The sequence below is a fragment of the Protopterus annectens genome, chromosome 3.part1, assembly GCF_019279795.1.
Source record: "Protopterus annectens isolate FY-2018-M chromosome 3.part1, PAN1.0, whole genome shotgun sequence".
NCBI classification, from domain to species: Eukaryota; Metazoa; Chordata; order Ceratodontiformes; family Protopteridae; genus Protopterus; species Protopterus annectens.
In genome coordinates, this window is record NC_056732.1 from 1,306,788,058 (window position 1) to 1,306,807,631 (window position 19,574).

Below are 19,574 nucleotides of genomic sequence, written 5' to 3' on the forward strand. Positions count from 1 at the left end.
TTTGTTAGGAATTGGTGTGGCCTCTCCAGTTGCTGTAGGTGTCTAGTGAGGCACATGCCAAATGGTGCATTGTACTCTATAATGGGTCTAATGAGGGATGAGTAGAGAAGGATTATGACTTCTTTCTTCCTGGATGAGAAACCTTTTGTAATGAGGTGTGCCACACAGAAGGACTTTCTATTGACAGTGGCAACATGGTTGTCGAAGGAGAGGGTGCTATCTACCTGAGTCCCTAGATCGCATCTCACCTTGGGAGTTGAGTGGGCTACCGTTGATATGATAGTTCGTGGGCACCATGTTTTTCCTGAAGGGGATGACGATGCACTTTTTAGCATTGAGCTTAAGACCATGGTTCTGGCACCAGTCGTTGGTCTCTGTGAGGCCTTTTTGTAGGATGTCTACATCAGCTTAAGAATCAATAATAGCTTCCAGTTTGCAGTCATGTGCGAATTTGGTTAACCAGAGTCATTTGGTGCTGGCCTGAACTTCAGAGAAGTAGATACCAAACAGGAGAGGACCCAGAACAGATCCCTGTGGGACTCCACTTGTAACTGCCCAGTAGTCGGATTTGGAGTCCACTACTTTCACCGTGTGGGTTATGTCCATGAGCCAGTTGACAACCCATCTTATGACATAGGGGTTAATGCCTAGGTTATTGAGTCTATCAACGATCCCTGAGTGGGGGATGGTGTCGAAGGCCTTGGCTAGATCGAGGTAGGCTGTATTTCTGCCTTTCACAAACCCAAACTGCGAGGGGTACAGGGACTGAAGATTCCCTATATCCCTATTTATAAGGTCCATAATGATGTGCTCCTGGCCTTACAGATCAGGCTCATCAGGCTGATGGGGCAGTAGTTCCCAGGGTCAGTAGTCGCTCCCCCTTTGTGGAGTGGAATGACTGTGGTGGTGTGCCATTCAGTAGGAATAAAGCCTGAAGTGAGGCTGTGGTTGAACAAGACACTCAGGTGTGGTGCCATTTCCCTTTGTAATTCATGCAGAACACAGCCAGGTATAATATCAGGTCCCATGGAAGCTGTATTTTTGGCTTTGGAAAGTGCGGTTTCTACCTGTGCAGCCATGATATTAGGGATTTGGCCTTCCTCAGGTATTGGGATGGGCCCTTTAGGGTGTGAAGGGGGTAAAGTTTGCACTAAACCTGTTGGCTAAGATGTTGGCAATAACTGTTGGTTCAGTATAAGTGATGCCATTGTGCAGTAGCTCAGAGCACATCTGTGTATTGTTGTGCAGATTCTTGACATAGCTCATAGGTTGGTACTAGACTATCGGCCCTAGGGCTTATACAAGCCTATCCATAACAATTCCCTGGTTATTTCTTCCCACACTATTTACTTCCCTGGACCCCTGTCTAGCAGGGTGACTGACGTGATCCCCGGGGTGAATTTCCTTTCTCCCATCCAATCATCAAGGTTCCTTTTGAAGAGGGCCAAAGAGGTGCTCTGCTTGACATGTATGGGCAGTCTATTCCAGAGTCTGGGGAGTCTCTGGGTCAGGAACCTATCCCTCCAGCATGTTTTGTTTATTGTGATGACAAGGTTTAGATCCCTAGAGGGTGTGGCTCTGACGGATTGGGATTTCTTTAAATGTAGCATGTCCAACAGTTCTGGATTTGACATGGCCTTGTATGTTAATCAGAGATCGCCTCGGAGTAGACAATATGCGACAGAGTATAGCTGGAGTTTTTTAAGGTGATCAGCATAGGGCGTCTGCTTTAGGCCTGTGATTCTTTTGGTGAGGTATTTCTGCAGCCTTTCCGGTTGTTGCGGATGTCTTAAGAGGTACAAACCAAATGGGGCGTTGTATTCTATAATGGGTCTAATGAGGGATGAGTACAGTGGGACAATGACCTCCTTTTTCTGGATGAAAAGCCCTTAGTGATGAGGTGTGCCACATAGAAGGATTTCCTGACTGTTGTGGTGATATGGTTATTGAAGGTGAGACCACTTTCCACCTGTGCCCCTAAGTCTTTTATCACACTTTCAGTGTTTAGTGTACTGTCACCTATGTTGTAATTCTCGGGTACATGTTTTTTCCTAAAGGGGATAATTATACATTTCTTGGCATTGAGCTTGAGCCCATGGCTCTGGCACCAAGCATCTGTTTCTGTAAGGCCCTTTTGTAGAGTATCCACATCATTTGGGGATTCAATAATGGCTCCCAGGTTGCAGTAATCTGCGGACTTTGTTAGTCAGAGTCCCTTAGTGTTGGCCTGTACTTCAGAGAAGTAGATGCCAAACAAGAGAGGTCCCAGGACTGAACCTTGAGGTACTCCACTTGTCCGGAGCTGGATTTGAAGTCAGCTACTTTTACAGTGTGGGTTCTGTCAGTAAGCCAGTTGGCAACCCATCGAGTGACATAGGGATTAATGCCCAACTTAGTAAGTTTATCTATGATTCCAGAGGGGGGGTGGTGTCAAAGGCCTTGGTGAGGTCCAGATAGGCTGTGTGGATTGCCTTACCCTCGTTCATGGCTCTGGAGACTGATTTGAAGAAGTCAATCAGGTTCAGGAGACAAGATTGGCCCTTCACGAACCCATACTGGGTGGGGTCCAGTGTTTGAAGGTTGCCAATGTCTTTGTTTATAAGTTCCATGATAATATGTTCCATGGCCTTGCAGATCAGGCTCGTCAGACTGATGGGGTGGTAGTTCCCGGGATCCAAGGTGGATCCCCCTTGTGGAGTGAGATAACTGTAGCTGTGCGCCATTCAGTGGGCATGAAGCCTGAGGTGAGGATATGATTAAACATGACACTTAGGTGAGGTGCCAGTTCATTTTGTAGTTCATGTAGTACACAGCCCGGGATGTCATCTGGTCCCATGGATGCTGTATTTTTAGCTTTGGAGAGTGTGTTTTTTACCTGTGTGGCCATTATTACTGGAATTTGGCAATCTTCCAGTATTGAGATGGGCCATTTAGGGGGTGAGAGGGGGGTGAAGTTGTCACTGAACTGATCTGCCAGGATATTGGCAATATCCTTGGGATCAGTATATTTAATGCCATTCTGTTGTAGCTCAGAGCAGATCTGAGCAATGCCATTTAGATTTTTGACATAGTTATAGAACGCCTTGTGGTTGTCTTTGGAATCTTTGGCAATTTTATTTTCGTAACTAGCTTTGGAGGATTTTATGAGGGATCTCAGCTTCATGCTGAGGCTGGTAAGGGAGATTTTTTGCATCCTAAGATTTTCCTCTTTTCTGCAACAGTTTCTTCCTTTTGTTGTAAAGTTTGTTTATGGCAGGGGACCACCAGATTGGCTTCCTTTTTTTTGGAGGAGAGCATCTTGGTTCTATTTGGGATGGCACGATTCATGCATGAGTGCTTGTGCTCGTACAGTGCCTTAGTGTAGGACTCAGCAGTCGAACTTTCAGTTCCCATCTGCATGGGTGTCATGAAGTTTGTAACTTCTGACTTGAGTAGCATGAAGTTGGCTTTGGAGAAGTTTTTTATGGAGGTTTCCTTACTGGGGGGTGGGGGTGGGATATGGATGTTAAGGATGATTAGCTAGATGATTAGTAGACCAACGAGGGGGTGACCATAGGTGTGGAGCATCGATTTCTCATGCTGGTAATGGCCAGGTATAGGATACTGGAGCCCCTCAAGAATGCTTGTTGTTATCTTTAGTATCTGTATATTTAGTATCTGTAGCAATTTTGTTTTCATAACTAGTTTTGGAGGATTTGATGAGGGATCTCAGTTTTTTGCTGAGACTTACAAGGGAATTTTTCCAGACTTGGGACTTTACCCTTTTCTGCAACAGTTTTTTTCCTTCTGTTGTTGAGTTTGTTAATGGCAGGGGACCACCAGATTGGCTTCCTTTTTTGGAGGTCAGGATCTTGGTTCTGTTTGGTATGGCCTAATCCATGCACTTGTGTAATTGCTCATACAGTCCCTTGGTGTATGATTCAGCAGCCATACATCCATTCTCCATTTGAATGGATGATGTAAAGTTTGACACTTCTGTCTTTAGAAGCTTAAAACTGGCTTTGGAGAAATTCTTCACTGTGGTTTCCTTCATGGGGGTGGGGTGGGGGTAGGATTTCGATATCGACTGCGATTAACTTGTGGTCAGCTCTTACCAAAGAGGAGTTGATTATTGGTTAGAGCAGTGGTCTCCCATGTTTGTAATGACCAGGTCGAGTATGTTTCTACCTCTGGTAGGGGTGAGAATGAGTTGGTAATGGGCATTGGAATTAATGAATTCCAGAAAACATTGGGCAAATGAGTTGGAACAAGAGTAATTTTCCCAGCTAATGGAGGGGTAGTTAAAGTCTCCCAGTATAAAGGTATTAGGTTGAACCTTAATGCTTTCCAGAGTGTTCAGGAATGCAGAGTGGGAGTCTTGGGACATTGTGGGGGATCTATAGCAGGCTACAACCTGGATTGCAGTTTTGTCCAGCGTTAGTTGTACCTGAAGTATCTCTGATGCATTATGTTGGGCAACTAGTCTGGAGGTGTGCGTATCCTTTATGAAGATGGATACACCACCGCCTTTGGGGCCTCGGTCCACACTTCCTTTAGGGCTTCAGTCCAGATTTAGGGGCCGAAAGGTGTGATATGCATTGTAGCCTGGTAGCACTACAGTGCTCTCTGGAGCCTTGAACCAGGTCTCTGTTACTGCACAGAGGTCGATGTTCTCCAATTTAAGGAGTGACTCAAGCGAGTGCATTTTGAGATTTAGACTTCTATCATTGAGTAGCATAGCTCTCAGGTTGCGTTTGCTTGCAGTTGTTATGGTGGTAAATTTGTTTTCAGGGCATTGCCTAAAAAAGGCACTATATGGATGGCAAGAACCTTGGCCAGTATCCGGAATCTGAGGGGTGACAGATGCAGGCCATCTCTGGCAAAGAATTGAGGTCTGTCTATCATGTCATCCCAGGCAGACTGGATCCCCTTTGAATGACACTAGAAACTTAGTCAATTGTTAAAGTCAATCATTTTCTGCTTGTACTGTGGTATAATTCTGGGTGATGGTATGATGCTACTCAGGGCTAGGGTCATACCTGCCTGGGCTACAGGATCCAAGAGCTCCTCCATGCCTCTTTTCATGTAGTCCAGGGAGGTATGTACTTCCTACCAGGTAACTCCTGAAAAGGGACTTTCTGCCCAGTGGGCCTACCTTGTTAGCAAATGGGTATTATTTTATTATTATTATGCAAATACAAATACTGTTTGCACTCACAGAGGGGTTCCTGGTGAGAATGGTGTGCAATGATGGAACCTGGTGCAGAGGATTAAGGTTATGAGTGTTCCTGTGGTAAAGGGTTTGACTTCCTCAGCCTGTATTTGTCTACTGTATGATTTTGAACAAATCACTTAACCAAAAAGTCCTACCAGGTAACCCCATGAAAAGGAGCTGTCTGTCCTGTGGGATTACCTGGTTAACAAATGGATATTGGACAAAAGCCTTTATCATCCCCCTTCACAAAGGAGGGAACAATACTGATGTCTTTAGCTTATGGACAATCACCATTCTTTCCCCTGTCTCAAAAGTCTTAGAAAAATGCATTCACCTACAACTACTACCCTACCTGCTTGATAACCATCTACTTTCCCCTACTCAACACGGCTTCAGGCTTGCACACAGTACCACCACCGCTCTCCTCTCCTTCCTTTAAACTGTCAATTCTGCCTGCTACTCCGACAGTATTGTATCTACCCTCCTACCCGATTTATCCAAGGCCTTCGATACAATATCACACAGCCTCCTCTTATCTAAACTCTCTCATTTCAACATATCCACCTCCTCTATGAACTGGCTCTCCAGTTACCTCTCTAATAGACAGTAATCAGTCAAATGGAAAAACTGTACTTCTCCTTTCCTTAACACCCTCACAGGAGTACCACTGGGATCCATATTAAGCCCTTTGCTATTTCATATATTCATTAATGACTTCCACCAGTACATTCCTAATGCCAAGCTCACCCAATATGCCAATGATTCAACAATTATCTGCTCTGCTGAATCTCTCCCTGAACTACAGAAACTAACCCAAGAAGCCTTCCTTTTAACTGAAAACTGGATGTTAAACAACCAACTTGCACTAAATGCTTCTAAATCTAAAATAATGATATTCACGCCCTCAAAGTATACTAAAGTCGACAAGAATTCTTTCTCAATAACTAGCCGTGACAAGGCCCTTATAGAAGTCATACCTCATACTAAACCACTAGGTGTTATTATTGACGAACAACTAAAATTTGACATCCATCTCCAAACTAATATAACAAAAACCCACCAAAAACTAGGCTCACTCTATCGCCACAACCACTTCCTCACTCCCACAACCAAACGTGTCCTCTTTACCACCTACCTCTTGTATGGTGCCCCCCCTCCTTATCAACCTCCAATCCGGATTTAAGACAAAACAAGCTTCCCGCTATAACAAAATTTCTAAATTTGCCACTGGTGCCAAATCCTCTACTCATCACTGTATAGCACTCCAAAAACTTAACTGGCTTGTATTACCCCAGCGTCTATCCTTCATCCAACTTTCTCTTGCACGTAAACTCATCTTTAAACCCTCTCTCTGCCCTTCACTTGACTCCTGCCTCACATTCCATCAACCGGATAGATCCCTCTGGTCAAACAACCAAAACCTGCTCAAAGTACATATACTTGCTTGGACCCCAGGCAAGTTCCTTCTGTCATTCTCTCTATCCCGACTCTGGAACTCCCTTCCTCCACAAATTCGTATCACCAGCAACCACTCCACCTTCAAAACCTTGCTTCATTCCCACTTCACATCCCACTGGGAATGCTCTTGTTCCCTCCCCTCCTAACTCCCTTGTACTTAACCTTATCCTTCCTATCCCACTTCTCTAATTTCTCACATCTCATTCTCTCATCTCTACCTCCACACACATTACTCTCACCCATCTTCTAATTCTCAACCCACTGTCTAGTATCCTAACCTTTCTCCTCCTACATCCAGTTTACTTCCACATTTTATACCTATTTCCTCACTTCACCTATTTGTCCATTAATTTCTCCCTTTTCACTGATACTTCTCTGTTTTTGTAATTTAATTGGTGAAGTCAATATATACTATGTCAATTATATACACATATAGAAGCTACCTTGTTTACCCTGTGTATGCATTTTATCTTATTATTACATGCTTAGTATGTTTTTCCTTTATAATACTGTGTAACTTGTGTTTATATGTTTTTGTCTAATTACGTTATAGCTTTACTCCCCAGGGCTCCATTGAAAACGGGCTCCTTCGGTCCAGTGGACCATCCTGATAAACAAACTGCAAAATAAATAAAAATAAAATATTTTATTATTATTATTATTATTATTATTATTATTATTATTATTATTACTATTATTCAAGTACTAACAGTGTTTGCGCTCACAGAGGGGTTCCTGGTGGGAATGGGTGTGCATCACGGATCAGCCCTCAGCCCACTGCTGTTCATACCAGTGATGAACTACGTTAACAAACGGGTAGAGAGGGCATAGGTCAACAAAGCTGCTTTATAAAGATTTTGCTGCACTACAATCAGACCCTGAATGGGAACCTCAGTAAATGATAAAACTGAAAGACAGCTGTCATGGCATCAAATGGGAAAAATCAGAAGAAGCTGAAAATTGAAATAGAAGGGAATATTATGGAACAGGTTAATAGCTTCAGGTATCTGGGATGGATGGTTAAGGAGAATGGAAGTATGAATGAGGAGGTCAGACCTACAATCAGAGGTGCTGCACCCAAATGGCACACAGTGTCAGGGGGAGTGTGTGACAAAAGAATGTAAGAGTAAAGTGTACAAAACATTGGTGCAACCAGTGCTTCTGTATGGCCCAGAAGCTTGGGCAGTGAAGGCAGGATAGTTGAGAAAACTTGAGGTGATGGAGATGAAATATACAAGACAGGAGGTAGTATGTACGCTGTAGGACAGATGAAGAAACGAGGACACTAGAGCAGAAGCCAAAGTAGCTCCAATTACAGAAAAGCTCAAAGAGAACAGAATACAGTGGCTTGATCATGTGTGAGAAAACAGATGATCTGTTGAAAAAAATTTGGGAGAGATAGGAAGAAGGCAAGAGGAAATTAGGGTGTCCAGTCAAGAGATAGATGAATCGCATGACAGAAGACCTGTAACTTTCAGGCATGAAGGTAAATAAAGGTAAGAAAGAGGCATTGAATTGAAAGAGGTAGTGACAGTTGAAGTGACACCCCACCCATGTAGAAAAATGGAGCAAATGTGGTTGCTGATGATGATATAATTTGGATAGAAAACAGTTATTTTTATAGAGTATTTTCTGAGAGGGGCTTGTAATCTTGCTTTGTATGATGCAATAAAAACATGTATTTTTAGATTTTCAAGGTGCAGTTTTCCTTTAAATGTTTTTATTTAGTTAACATTTGTTGATCAGGAAAGTCTGACTAGGACAGAGCCTATTTTCAGCCCAGGGAGAAATGCTCCAGACACATGTCTTTGAAATGTGGGAGGAAACCCACATATGCAGACCCCACACAGAAGGCACCCCAGCCAAGAATCAAACCAGAAAACCTCTTGCTGTGAGGCAACATTGCACCATTGTACCACTGATAAATAGTTATGTGGCAGTGAGACTGTAACATATCTCTATAATATTGTTAGCAATTTTGTTAAGACACTTAGCACATCATTTTTGATAGAAAGCAGTTTTTATAGAAAATTCTCCATATCAAAAATGTTTTATAACAGTGCAGGATGTTTTTGCTTTTTGTTGTAAGTTAACTAATATGCAAAGACAAAAATTTCAGAGTGGAGATTTCATTTAAGTGCTGCACACTGCCACTGGACAGGAGTTAAGTTGCAGTTGACCTGTTTGATTTGTAATGTTGTGACAGGCTAACAAATGTATATTATCTTCCTGGACTGGTTACCTACACGTATATTTTACACTTTTTATATAGAGTATTTTTATAAAGTATTATCTGCTAGTCCAGTGTGATTTTAATTCCTCTGTAATAAGGAAACTTTTTTGGGGGGGGTGGGCAGTAACTACACATATAGTGCTATAAATTCACAAACAAGCTTTGTGATAATAATAAAAGCAAATCTTAACTGTGTTTTTGCTTGTTCTTTGTAACTCTACTACCTTGTCCATAAATATGTATAATCAATGTTCATTAGGGAGTCCTTGACTTTAGCCAGATGCCCCTAATTCTCTCCTCTGCTGTTTGAGAGGTATGGACTAAAGTCAGTGGATGAGTTTAGCTTAGGAAGTTTGGGGAGAGGTAACAAGAGCTGGTTTCTAAATGTTTGAGCAAGTATTATTGCAGAGGAAGATGATAAAGATGGGATGAAGTCAGTGTGGCTATTTGATCCTGATGCAGTGATATAGAAAAGAGCAGGAAGCTGTCTGTACATGCTCCCTCTGGCTATATTTAGGAATTAGATGTAACAATCATTCAGTGTCCTTCTTTTATTTATTTTTTGAGGAAAAGTAGAAGGGTAGAGTATTACATAGGAACAGAATGGTGTATGGTGTCTTTATTCTACTGAAGAAGTACTGACCGCAGACTGAGAAGATTTCCAAGATAAAACGTTTAATTGAATGTTTTTAATAAACACTGGGATCTCTCTTTAAAAAAGTATAAAAGTTAGGCTAAGGCAGTTTTTTTGTGAGGGTAAAGCCCACCGTAGTGTGATCCTGGAGTTAGTATATATAGTTAGGGTGTGTGTGTGGGGTGCACAGCCCCCCAACATAGTTTGGGTTTATATTGTCTTCTGGAAAGAGTTAGTCGTTGGTGTTGTAAGTATGTACGTCTATGGTTTAAAATGTATTGTTTTGAAGCTTTTGATGAAATATAATATAAAACCAAACTAGGTGGGGAGGGGTTACAACCCCCACACCCCCCAACTATATATATATACTAACTCCAGGATTGCACTACAGTGGGAAAAGGCATATACCTTTTATTTACCGTACAGTACTCTACACAGTGCCAGTACTTTACTTTAGTGAAATGAGTTTTCAGTAATTTGAGCTTTCAGCGTTTTGGTGAGGGTGAATTGAAATTCAGTAAAATGAGCTTTTAATGAAATAAAGTAGACTCGTGTGTGTGTATATATATATATATATCTATATCTATATCTATATCTATATCTATATCTATATATATATATATATATCTATATCTATATCTATATCTATATCTATATCTATATATATATATAGGCTCATAGGTTGGTACTAGGCTATCAGCCATAGGGCCTATGCAAGCCATAACAATTCCCTGGATATTTCTTCCCACAATATTTACTTCTCCAGGCCCCTGTCTAACAGGGTGAACAATTCCCTGGATATTTCTTCCCACAATATTTACTTCTCCAGGCCCCTGTCTAGCAGGGCGACTGACATGATCCCCGGGTATATATATATATATACATATATATACACATATATATATATATATATATATATACATATATATGTTGTTGTTGTTTGTTTTTCGGCTTTTCCCAGTTAGGGGTCGCCACAGCGGAACTCCGGTCCACTAATGATTGGCAGTAGATTTTCACGAATGCAGAGGTGCCAGCTCGACATCCAACCTTCAACGAAGGCACGCCCATTTACGCATGTCTTTTGAACGCCACCCAACCACAGGGAGGACATGCAGACTCCACACAGAAGGCACTCCCTGCACTTCATAGGTTCATAGATTAGTACTAAGCTAACTGCCCTTCTGAGCCATTTTAAGCCTAGCCAATTATCCCTTGTGAGACTCAAACCCTGCACCTTGTGTTTGTAAGGCAAACACCTTAACCATTAGGCCACCCTCCCAACCCTAGGTTCTCCAGCCGAGAATCGAATGGGAGAACCTCTTGCTGTGAGGCAACAATGCTACCACTGCACCACAGTGACATTGTTTTATATATATATATATATATATATATATATATATATATATATATATATATATGTATATAAATAGATGTGTGTGTGTGTGTACTAACTCTGAGATCACCATACCAAGGAGAAAATGAAATACTCTAGGATACAGTGATCTTCTGTTAATGTATGTAAACCCCCCCCCTCCCACTTTGCACACTCAAACTTGCTACTCCAGGACTCATGCTTATTAGTCTCTGAATTTAATACTGCTACTGTCTATGACATATTGGTAGGAGGGCTGTAAATGTTTAAAGTTTAGTAGGAGGGAACTTTAGAGAAGTAAGTGGAACTTGAAATTAACAATTACTGTAGATTTTAATGCACACTGATAGAAGCTTTAATACTTCAGAGGTTTCATGGATTCATAGATTAGTACTAAGCTAACTGCCCTTGCAAGCCATTTTAAGCCTAGCCAATTATCCCTTTTGAAACTCAAACCCTGCACCTTGTGTTTGCAAGGCAAACACCTTAACTATTAGGCCACAACGTTTTCCTAATTGTGTGGACTACAAATTAAGATTAATTCTGTAGAGAAAAGGAAGATGAAGTATCACTACTACTCAGACAGTAGCAGTTGTCTGGTGATTTGAAGTATTGTAAATTAAACTGCAGTAGGTATTACAGGATAGGTTGTAGACCGTGGGATGAGTTGTGGAAGTATATATGTAATAAGGAGTGGGACGGCTTGGGGATGGGGGTGAGAATAGAGTGAAGTGGGCCACACCTCTGGCTCACTGTATGAGCCAATCAGTCAACACAAGCTCAGTCCTGGGGAACCTGGTCAGTTTGACAGGATCTGAGGTAAGTTAACTGAGTGAGAGTAAACAGACTGATGTAAACTAAACTGTATCAGCTATACAGTCTACAAGGAAAAGGGGAAAGTGATGGCATACAACTATGTGGCCAGAAAAAGATTTACAATGACTAATAAGCAAGGTAGCAACCAAACAGCCTGCTATAACACTACAATTAAAATGGACATATAGCTTCATTTTACAGAGTGCGAGGACGGACAGGATAAAGTTTCTGCAAGGATACTTACAAAATGTTAAAGGCAAGGGATAGTCCATATGAAGCTGGAATTACAAAAATGTATGAAGTCAACAACCATGAACTGTATGAAAAATAGAAGTAAACAAATGCCTAATCCACTCAAATGTGATGATATTCTTTCAACGACTGTCAGAAATGCTGAGAAGTCAGTGTTTCAGGGGGCTAGATGAAGGCAGTTCACTTTGGCCAGCACTACTGTAGTGAAGGATTGCAATTAGGAGGAGAATGTGTGAATGTTAAATGAGAAGAAACTGTGGGAAGATGAGCAGCAGATCCAGAAAAGAGCAAGTTTCATGTTAGTAAACAGATACACTTATATCTAGCAACAGCACATGTAGGAATATTCAAATCACAAAACAAGCAGAAAAAACAGGTGCTTGGATTGCAATAGCATGTACCTAAATCAGTAGATGAATTAGTAATCAGAAAGGATACCATACATTCATGATGAAATAGAACATGTATAAAAAAGCAACACCTACTTTAACTAAAGTAGTATCTGTAGTAAGAAACAGTATTTGATATAGCCCAACCAATAGTAGGCAGTAGGAGAAACAAAAACCTAGAGCATTGAGTAAGGACCTCTACAAATAGAAATAGTAATAGATTCATATTCCTGCAGAAAGCATGAGGTATTCTAATTCATTTATGGGAAATACTGTATAATCAAAAATACACAATCAGATGATAAATGCATTTTACTGTCAGTCAATGTAGTAAAACTCTGCAGAGAGTGCAAGTATACACAGATAGAGCTGCATAAAAAACAGTGTAACCTTACTTCATGGAGAACAGGGATGATGTTCTGCCTGTGACCCAAGTAACTGGAGTTCTATTTTGCCATTCCCTGATTTTTTTTTTCATTTGTGCATTTTCTAAAATGCTTTGGCTTTTGAGGGTTTCAGTGATAGCAAAATAAGCAGGGCAGACCAGACTTCTTTATCCACAGCAACAGCCTCCAGATTATCCGGAGAGAGTCCCAGATATTAACAAGCCATCTGAGAAATGTGATTCCTTCTAGAGTCTCCTGGGTTTGCACAGGGTCTTCTTCCCAGTAAGCTGGTTCTGGTACACTTCCTGGGGCAGCTACCAAAGGTCCATTCTCACTAAATGCCTATAACATCTCAATTGACTCCTGCTAACTCACATGAGCAGTATCTGTACTTCAAAATCCATCCATTTGCTAATTTTATCATTCTGTTGCAGAGACTGAGCCTAGCAACTCTTATGTTGGAGACTCTTATCCTTCTAGTTAGTACTTAAATCTTGTGACTATAGCTGAAGACTAAGAAATAGACTGACCAAGAAAATTAGATTTTTGGCCTAAGGCACAGCTCCTACATTAACCCCATATTCTGGGTCAATATTTGCAGTACTGCTGCTGCTGCTGTACCCATCTTGTGGTCTTTCTCTTAATCTCTACTACCTACACTCATAAACAAAATCCCAATATATATATATATATATATATATATATATATATATATATATATATATAGATGTGTGTGTGTGTGTGTACTAACTCTGAGATCACCATACCAAGGAGAAAATGAAATACTCTAGGATACAGTGATCTTCCGTTAATGTATGTAAACCCCCCCCCCCTCCCACTTTGCACACTCAAACTTGCTACTCCAGGACTCATGCTTATTAGTCTCTGAATTTAATACTGCTACTGTCTATGACATATTGGTAGGAGGGCTGTAAATGTTTAAAGTTTAGTAGGAGGGATCACATTTAGGGGTAGCTGCTTCCCCTCATTTGTGGAGAACACTCTTACTGTTACAGAAAAGAAGACTCAATTTGCTGTTTCTGCATAAGCACCTAACAGTTATTCAGATTACCCATCCTTTATGGAGGTGGTGAGAGAGAGATGTTTGATAGATACAAATAACAGACTCCTTTGTTCTACAAAGAAATTTCAGCAGTTACATGGTGGAATGAAGGAGATGCCTGGAATGGGCTGACTGAGAGGAAGCCTAATGTGAACCCAAATGATGACCTGCTATTGTATTTTTATGCTAGCCATTGGCTGTCCATAATAAGCCCCATGTCTGAATGCCAGGCTGCTCATAAATGTATTTGGTTCCAAAGCACCTTGAGCTAACAACAGATGACTAACTTTATAGTTGTGTCATCAGACCTGAGGCCATATGTTCTAAACACTCAGATCAAGAGAGATGCTGCTCTGTCAAATGATAATAACGTGGTGATAATCTGGGTCAGAAAGCCAGCAGCAGAAAACATAAACGTGTACTCAGCTACCCTGGGAATGCCTGTCAAGTGTTTATGTGAGGGATATGTCATCCATCACCTCTGGAATAGTTTTTCCTGTATACTGGATATGACAAGGGATCCAGACTCCTAATGGGCCCTGTTCAAAACTTTAATATTTGAGGTGATGGCAAAGAGTTGTGGTCAAAGATGATCTGTATTTATCATAATGGTAATGCAAGATTCTCCTGGTGGACACCAGCTGTGAGGGAAATAATCATTTTAAAGGAACATGCCTTCCATGCAAAGCTAGTGTGGAGGAGTCTCCAGATTTGACTGTTGGGTAATGACAGTGCAGGAACATAGCAGTTGCAGAATACACTACAGTGAAAGCCTCAACATGTGAGTGATTTAATGAAACCATGAAGAATAACTTCTTGTCAAAGAAGTTCTTGGCAAACCATCAGAACATTTTGGAGGGGAATAGATATTGCTCTGACCTTCATTAGTATGGTAAAACTCTGACCTTGAAAAGTGAGGGGGAAAGAACATAGGACCCTTTAAAGAACTATTTAACCTGGTGAAAATTACCTTCTTTGATAACTTAGCTCCTGAAGCAAATTGTGGGACTGGATTTATTTCTGTAGATGTGGTCACTATGACAATTAATTCCAAGATGGCAAGGAGTGAGTGAAAGAAATCCAGCTAGAAATGCTGACGGCATTAGGTACTAATGAGATGTCATAGCTGATGCTTCCTTTCAGTGTTGTTCAGAAGATTAGGACAGTACCTTGGAGGTGGACAAATGAAGTGGTAGTTTCCATTTTCAAACAGGATCAAGAGGATGTATTCCATTTGTAGAGGAATCATAGTTTTCTCAGCCTCCCTGGGAAAGCCAAAATCAAGATGCTGGAAAGGAGACTCTGTGTGATAGCTTAGCATCTGATTCAGGAGGAGCAACATGGTGGATTCTATCAGTCTTAAAACAGTGGATCAAAGTTTTTTGCCCAAATTAATATGGGGGGGGGGTTCAATATGGTCAATGTGTGCTTTTTTGAGACTGGAAAAGTCATTTCAATGTGTACCCAGAAATGTCTGTTGGAAGGTGCCTCAACTGTATGTGGTTTGAGGGCTGCTACTAGGTGTCATTTTACCCCTGCATTTGTGAAGCAACACTTGTAATTACAGTCTCTGAGTTAAGTCAAACACAATCAGTGTGGGCACAGAACTCTGTGATATGTACGTTTTGCCACTGTTAGTGTTCAAGATTTTGACAGTGAGGATGTCAAGTTGCAGATAATATTTAGATCATCCTGTCTGGTGACATGATGGTTGTCACTTTGCTTTTTACAGATGATGTCCTCTTTATGTCAAGTGACAGCAGTCTGTGTTGTGATGTGGAGCAGTTCAGCGTTGAGTATGAAGCTGTTGGGATGAAAATCAGCAGCTCTATGTCAGAAGTCATGCTTCTCTCTTGGAAAAGAGTTATCTTCATGGTTGTAAAAATAATTTACTTTTAGTGACTAACAAAGGCCTCTCCATAGTTGAAGAAGACTGTGTCAAGCTCAAGATGGACCCCTATGGTGCTCCAAAAGCAGAGCAGTTTGAAGATGAGCAATTTATGTCTCAGATCAGCTGCCTTCTACTTGAATGTAGCAAGGGAATTAACTTACACAGGTGGAATCAAGAATCCTGAAAGCTGCCAGATAAGTAGGAGATATATGTGTGCCAGTTTTTATTGCCTTGATTCCTGCCATTAGCCAACTAACAGCTATCTTCAATATCCTTTGGCTCATTTGTTCCCTGCAAGGAAGGACCAGTCTCAGTCTATTTTTCCCCATTAATTTGCCACAGGATGGGAACTGATTGCCATCACCCATCAAGGTGTTCTGCTTTAAAATACTAACCCCAACCCCTCATGTCTGACAGGAGCACCCTTATCACAGCAGTGGTCACTATACCCATTCCTAACATGCACATGCCCCCCCCCCGCACACCTACATGCTCTGAAGGACTAGCATCATCACTGGCCTTAAGCCTATGTGAATTATATGGACACCTAGGTTGCCATTCAGCCAACTGCTCTTAAGCAATACTTATTTTTTAAGTGAAGAAATTTGTCATTTCCTTACTTTAGAAAACTAACTAACTAAATAAATAAATAGACAATGGCACCCCTACCCAAATAAACCACAGCTGTTGCACTCAGAGGGGAATGTGCTGAGCACTTAATCTGTAGGCTTTCCGCTGTGGGTTTCCCATGATCTATCTGATTCATAGCCTTCATCATGAGTGGGAAAACTGTAGAGTGGATGCTATGGCCATAGTGGAAACCAATGAGGTGTGGACTTTTAAATGTGGGTTTTGTCCACAATGTCCCTTTGTTTCCAATACTGTAGATATTTATATTGGTAGTAGAGACAAACATATTATAGTGCGGCCCTACTATACACGGGATACCAAAGGGATAATATACATTGCAATGTGCGAAAGATGTGGGGCATTTTATGTAGGCAAAACTGAAAGAAAACTTAGGAAAAGAATCCATGAGTATTTTTACGACATAGAAAAAGAGAATCAAAGCAATGCACTTTATAAACATAGACTTCTATGCCCATCTGCTAGGTTTGTGTTTTATGTATTAGAACATGTCCCTATTGATAGTAGAGGTGGTCCTTGGGAGATAAAAGTAGAATATAGAGAATTGTACTGGAAAATTATTTTGGAAGCTAACAAATGGCCAGGTTTAAATGATAGGGTCTCCATAGCCCCTGTTTCAAAAGTGAGATCAGCTAAGCTGTAAGGGACTTTGATAGGGACTTGTGTGTTTTTAAGATAAATATTTTATTTTAATAGTACGTATGTTTAATTATATTCATTTGATATATGTTTTTATATGTTTACAATATTTTTGTACAATTTTATATAGTGAATTTTATAGTTATGTGTTAATTTCGACTATAATTTTAACCACTAGATGGAAACAGTGACATATGATGGTTACTGAATTTCTTACATTATATTTTACTTTAAAAAAAAAAAAAAAAAAAAAATGTGATTCTTCATGAGGGTTGTTTATTTAGCTGCTGATATTATTGTTACATAGAATATGTTCTCCCTAAGAATATTGGTAGCAATTCTAAATAGGTAATTAGACAATTTATTAATTTAATGGGTTAATTATTGATTGCAGAATAGGGTTATATAACAAACATTTGGTATTGTTACAGTTTATCTGATGAAGTCTGTTTAGTTACGGATGAAAACGCAGTGGATTTTAGAGCGTTCATGGTTTTATTAAGTTTTTATCATTTTTTGCGGCCTCAAGTTATTCGTTCAAGGATTCAATAAACTTTGTTTGGTACATGGGAAGCTGTTCTGCTGAGTGCTCTTTTTCTGGATTACTGTATAGGTAGATTACCAGAGCTTAGAAAGACAGAGAGGAGTAGAGAAAAGGGTCAGACTTTAAGAGCTCCTGGGGAACAATCCTAGCAAAAACTACTAATTTGTAATGCTTTGCAAAACTATGCAGAGGTGACCATGCTGACACCTCTAGAAGACGTCTAGAGTTCACCCCTTTCTAAAATGCCACAAAAAAGACAAAGCTCTGGCAGAATAGGCCTTGATCTTGCCTGGAAGTTGTTTGTTATGGCGAGAAAAGCAAAAAAACAGTAGAATGGGAAACAACATTTAGAAATTGTCTGTTTTGACACTTATTTTCCTTTTTTTATCTTCATAGGAAATAAACAGTTGTTCTCCTGAAGGTCTTAGTCCTGCCAAGATAGTATCTGAGCTGCCTGTAGATATCCAAAGTGTGCAAAATAATTTCTCCTTCATTGTTTGGATATGGAAAAAAAGATAAGGGGATGAATAACTTGACTCAAAGTAAACTTTGAAATCATTTTAGGCATAAAAAAGGATTTTTTGTCAAAGATACCCTATCCTTAGGGAGAATTTGATAAGGCTGACTCACCATGAGAGCCTGAAACTCAGCTGCTCTTCTTGTAGCAGTCAGAGCAATGAGTAATACTGTTTTCCGAGAAAAGAACTTCATATCAGCTAAGTGAGCTAGCTCAAATGGAAAAAACTGTTTTTCTAGAACAAACTTGAGATCTGAAGGAGGAGCTACCTGCTTTCTTTGTGTATGTATATGTAGAACATCTTTTGAAAATTGTTTGACTTGTGGCCGAGCAGAAGGGGATCTATGGGCAAAGAAGCAGAGATAGACAAAAAGTAAGTCTTGATGGAAGAGTAAGAAAGGCCAGAGGATAGTAACTTGCACAAATATTGAAGAGCCTGAGGCATCAAGGCCTTGAAAGGGTCCCGTTCTTTTACTTTAGGACCAACTAGATAATCTTTTCCACTTACCCATATACATCGCCTAGTGGCAGGTTTCTTAGCCTCCTTTAATACCCGTTGCATGTGAGAAAGCAGGTTCCTAAAAGCTATTAAAAACTCCACCATCCAGGTAGTCAGTTGAAGAAATTTCAAAGCAGGGTATATCATGCAACCCCTGTCTTGTGCAAGTAAATCCATTCTGTGAGGAAGCTTGTAGTAATTGCACTTTGCCGTTTTCAAAAGAAGGGAGAACCACAATTGTCTGGACCAAAAGAGAGTTACAACAATTAACTTTTGGAGTCCTTCTGAATCTTTAGAATTACCCTGAAAATTAGTGGAAAGGATGGAAAGATGTACAGGAACATTCTCATCCACAGGAATGAGAAGGCATCTGTCTTTCAGGTCTGTTCGCAAGGAATCCTGGGCAGAAATTAGTTACCTGTTTGTTATGAATGGAGGCAAACAGCTCCATTTGTAGAGTTCCCCACAGTTAGAGCAATATCTGGAAGACCCTAGAGCTTAGTTTCCATTCATGAAGATCTGATCCTTTACTCAGGCCAGAGATTCCTGACATTTTGAAAGTCTGCAAAATTAAAACAGTTATCCGAATATAGAAAAATGTGAATGCCGTGTAACCTGCATTGGGCTATAACTAGAGCCAAACTCTTTATAAACACAACTGGAGTTGTGGATAATCCAAAGGGAAAACAGAGAACTAAAAATGTTAGCCAGATACAGAAAGTAAAAACAACAACAAAAAAAACAGATCTCAATACCAGAAATTAAAAAAAAAAAAACTCACTTATTTTAATCCAAATACCAAAAGCAGAACGTTTGGGAATAAGCCCTTCTTCAATGCATATAATACACAATTCAAATACAGACTTTTTAAATACAGCACATGATTTCATCACCCAGTAACAGCTCAGCTTGTTATACTGAGCACCTAAAATTTAAAGACACAGCAACACATATAAAAAGTACATTTAAAAGCAACTTAAAAAGCACAACAGATACAGGCAGTCAATAGAATGTTACTCTGCTTTTTGTATTTGGATTA